Genomic DNA, 4933 nt, shown 5'->3' on the forward strand with positions numbered 1-4933 from the left:
CCTTCTTTTCTCTAATATTTGGCGCCAACTTTGCTTAACTCTCTGTTTTAACACATTTTTTTGACAGAAGTCATTTTTAGACAGTAGTTCAAAAGAGAAGTAGTAGATTACTGAAAAATAGTTGGAAAGTTCTTAGAAAAGTGGCTGCCTATTTCCTTACCATTCACAGGCAGGATTTACAAGTCTCTGCCCTTCCAAAGTTTTACACTCACGTTTTGAATAGCATAATGATTGCTGCGTCTTATTATTTCGGTAGCATAAGTTCACTACAAAACTAGGCATTCTTCCCCAGGGAGAAATGGAAAGGCAGCAGGCTTAGGCATCCAAGTGCCCCATTTCTGTACTTTTCAGCTGGGCACTTCTCAAGCACACAGAGATGTCCTTCTGCTCTTTGCTCTTCAGGTGGCATTTGAGCTCCTGCTTCACACGCAGCCTTTGGCAGAGAGTGGGGACCAAAAGGGCTGGGGCTGCAGCCAGTGCCCTGACTGCTGGGTTGGTGGGGTCATTCCTCATCCAGACATTGCTTCTCTTCCCTGGGGGGTACCCTGACTGGCTCCCTCCTGGCCTCCTTTATCACACTGTGGGTTCTCCAGCAGCATGGGGAAATACGCTCCCCAAGCACCATTTGTAAAAGAAAATAGAAATCTCTCCCCAGTCCCTCTTACTTTCTTCTCTCAACTAAGGCAGGCTCTGTGATTTCAGGAGCAGTGCTTCTGCAAGGGCATAGTCATGCACCCAGGGGAGGCTCCCAGGTTTCAGCAGTCTCGCAGTGGCTGCTCTGCAGGATCAACTAGAAGTAAAACATTAAGTAGGTTTTGCAAATTAAAGAAATGAGAGGTATGCAACCCCTCGTTCCCTTGATTTCCTTCCTCTGCTTTTATTTGATAGTCAAAATGTAGAAACCAAACCAACAAAATCAGTCACAGTTCTATACAGAGCTGGGAGGAGCGGCTGAGACACCAGGTGATCGCGCTGCCACCCAGAGGGACCTTGACAGGCTGGAGAAATGGGCTGACAGGAACCTCCTGAAGTTCAACCAAGGGACACGCAAAATCCTGCCCCTGGGGAGGAACAGCCCCAGGCACCAGGACATGCTGGGGGCACCCAGCTGGAAAGCAGCTCTGCAGAGAACGTCCTGATGGACACCACGTTGAAGTTGAGGCAGCAAAGGAGGCCAGCGGTGTCCTGGGCTGCACAAGGAGGAGCACTGCCAAGCAGGTCAGGGGAGGGGATCAGCACTGGTGAGGCCACTGCTGGAGTGCTGTGTCCATTGCTGGGCTCCCCAGCACAAGAGAGACAGGGACAGACTGGAGAGAGTCCAGCGAAGGGCCACCAAGATGGGGAAGGGACTGGAGCATGAGGAGCAACTGAGAGATGGGACTGTTCAGCCTGGAGAAGAGAAGGCTGGGGGGATCTTCTCCATATATATCAATACGTGAAGAGAGAGTGCAAAGAAGATGGAGCCTGGCTCTTTTCAGTGGTGCCCAGGGTCCATCCGGCTCAGGGTGGCCCTCCTTCAGCAGGGGCTTGAACAAGATGAGCTCTGGACGTCCCTGACAACCCCAACCGCTCTGTGAGTGTGTGATGCTGGCGCAACAACCAACAACAACAGGGACCGCCTGAAAGGGGCCTGAGCAAATGCAGAGGTGTGAACCCAGATGGGTTTTGCATCACAGGTTGTGTCTCTGAGGCTGGGAGAGCTCCTGGGTGTGCCCCTGAGCGCCTAGTGATGTCACCAGAGAGTCACAGTCACGCCATGACATCACTTGTGGTGGGCAGTGATACATGCCAGCGTCACATACTGCCAGCGGCACACGAGACGTCGAGTCCTGTGGGCAGCACCTGAGCCATTGAGTCCTGCCAACAGCACACCAGACGTGACCTGCCAGCAGCCAAGGAGCCACCGAATCCCACCAGCGGCACCCATCAAGTCCCAGCAGCAGCTGACAGGACACCAAGTCCTGGCAGCAGCAGCGCCGGGGGGCCCAGGCATGAGCCGCCGGCGCCAGGACCCGCCATGAGGTCCTGGCAGGAGGACACCTGCCCCATCTGCTTGGGTCCCCTTGAAGACCCCGCTGGCAAGGACCCGTGCTGGCATGCATTCTGCCATGCCTGCATCCAGCGCTGGGCTGCCACTGCCGTCACTGCCACCTGCCCGCTCTGCCGGCAGCCCATCGTGGTCATCCACTGCCTGCCAGTGGAGGACGACCATGCTGGGGTGGCCCTCTGTCGCCGCGGCCATTTCCATCTGTATGCGGGGCCGGGGCTGCAGCGGCAGGGGCGTCAGCAGCAGCAGCAGCGGGGCCCCGGAGGTCCCCAGTGCTGGAGATTCTCTGCTGTGCATGGGGACTGCAGCCCCCCATGCCCTGCCAGTGTGTCCAGAGCCTGCCTGGGCAGGTGGGACAGCAATGGGCGCAGCCGGCTCCGCTACTCGCCGGCAGCCAGTGAAGACCCATCATGGCTGCGGAGGGTGCAGGAGGAAGAGCCCGGCTCAGGGGACCACGCGCAGCACCTGCCCTGGCTCCGCTTCTGAGCGGGCCGACCAGGCCCTCCCGGGGTCCCTCTGAAATAAAGCCACCGGGGATGCCGAGAGGGGCCACGCCTGGTTTCTTCCGTGCCACTTTGCTCATTGCTGCAGAACTGGGGGAGTGGGAGGGCTGTGGCCCTGGAAGTGGGGAGGGGGATGCACCCCTGGAAATGGAAGGGAAAGGGAAAGAGAAAGGGAAGGGGAAGGGGAGAGTCCCCTGGGACCCTTCCAAGCAGATCCCCAAAGGGGCCAGTGCCTGCTTTCCTGAAGGCCAGGGTGAGGAAGGAGGCTGAGATGGAGGTTTGGAGGAGACCCTCCTCTCCTCTCCTGGTCCCACACGCCCCGTGCTGTGGAGGGCTGTGATCCCGTGGGGAGGCTGTCCGGGCATGGGACAAGCGGCCCCAGCTGGGATGTGCCTTGTATTTCAGGAGTCTCTTCTTCAGGGAAACCCGGAGGTCATCCCCCCCACTCCGGGTCGTCCCCAAGATCTGTGCAGTGTCAGTGTGCCCCGAAGGGTGCCGGGCCCTCGCTGCCGCCCTGCTCCATCCCTTCCTGCAGACCAGGTGGCTGGGGAGCTCCTGGTGTTGGGGCTGAGCTGCTGCCCACACCTGCCTGCCGCCTTGGCAGACCTTGCTTCCCAGTGAGCGGACCCAAACGTTGGTGTTGAGAGTTTTGGGGGCCGCGTCTGCCCCATCAAGGGCAGCTGAGCATGGGGTGAGGCTGCTCAGGGAGACCACGGCCTCTCAGTGCCTTCTGCCCTGGAGATGGATGCAAAGACATAAATCTCACAGAGATCCGGATCGAAAAAAGCTGGCAAGCAGGAGGTGGCTCTTTGCCACTTCCCAAGGCTCCCTGTGAGCAGCATCCTCCCATCAGAGGTCCCAGGCCACACCGGGCACCCAGGTGGCCCTTTCTGTCCTTCCCCGGCACTCCAGGGGAGCAGGAGGCAGGATATTTGCGAGAGGCTTTCTGGTACCTAGAGGAGGATCCAACCCTTGCAGGGCTTTTGGCAAAATCCCCCCTTGGCCCAGCAGCTGGCAGAGCTCTGGCCCTTGCCCGCCATGCTGGCAAGGAGATGGGAGCGGGCTCGCGCACAGCTCGTGTCACAGCTCACGACATCTGTCTGCTTAACCTGAGACACATGGCGCCTCCGGCACCGGGCCACGTTCCCATGTTTCGTACTACGTCCTCATCAATATTGCAGGGTGCCGCGCTGCCGCCGGCACAGCGTAACCTGCTCTGGCACTGTGGCTGCATTGCAGGGTGGTGTCGGCTCGTGTGCCCATGAGAGCCACTCTGTGCCAGCCGTCAGCCCATGCCGGGACCGGGAAGGGATTAAGAGGCTGAATCTGTAATGGATCCTCACCGGGCAACCAGTGTTTAAAAGGCTGTGATCTGCTGCTTCTTGATTGTATTCCAGCCCCTCGATGGAATTTCTCATGTGTAACCGAGCCCCGCTAGTCCATCCTGGCCATATATAATGGATGGCGGTGGAGTGAAGGAACACAAACGTGGCTGAATGTTGGTAACAGATGTCCGGGCAGCGGTGCGGCACATCCCTCTGCTGAAGATCCCCCACTGCCGGTACCTGCCCTCTGTGCCAGCCAGTGCAAAACCCTTCCTCCATCCCCAAAAGCTGGCTTGGCCTTGTGCGGGGGCAGGCGCTGTGACCAGCTTCAGCCATTCTCCACTGGCCCGTGGAGTGGGACGAGGCTTGGAGCCAAGCCACCGAGCCTCTCTTTCCAGGACTGGCACCGGTGCCACGCACTGAGCCCCAGCGCTGCCGGTCAATGTCCCTGTCAAATATCAGCGCAATGCTCACTGCGCTCTCTGCCCTGCCCCAGCGCTGCAGCCATGGCCCCTGCCCACTCCAGGGCTGCCCAGCCCCTTCGGCCTCCCCTCCCGCCCCGTAGTGCCCATTGCTCCCCACGCGGGGACTTTGGGGGTGCAGCTGCACCCACCTTTGGGTGTTTGCCTGGGCAGGGTGGGACCTGACCCCCTGCACTCAGTGGGGGGCTCCTGGGTGGCTCCTGGCCCCGGCAGCCAGCTCAGCCCCCCACGGCAGGTAAGGCCCCACTGGGGCTGGGGCTGCGGGCACCCCCAACCGCTGGGGAAAGCCAGGCTGTCGCCCCCCGGGGAGTGGGGCCGGGGGCATGGGGCGCCCAGAGAAGGGCTGGCGGCGACGGGGCAGCCCCAGGCTCGGTCCTTGGCTGCAGGGGCATCGTGGTGTCCTCCGGGGGAGAGGGGTCAGCGGGGGCTCTGCAGCTCCATCCCTGCATGCCTGCGAAGCCGTCCTGAGCTGAAGAATAGTGTCTGCAATAGTGTAAGTGAATTTTTGGAGACCTGGCCGGTGGCCTTCTTGGGTAACTGTGTCCCTCGCTTGTGCTTCCTTGTGCAGCATCCTGC

Source organism: Harpia harpyja, chromosome 7 (assembly GCF_026419915.1).
Source record: "Harpia harpyja isolate bHarHar1 chromosome 7, bHarHar1 primary haplotype, whole genome shotgun sequence".
NCBI classification, from domain to species: domain Eukaryota; kingdom Metazoa; phylum Chordata; class Aves; order Accipitriformes; family Accipitridae; genus Harpia; species Harpia harpyja.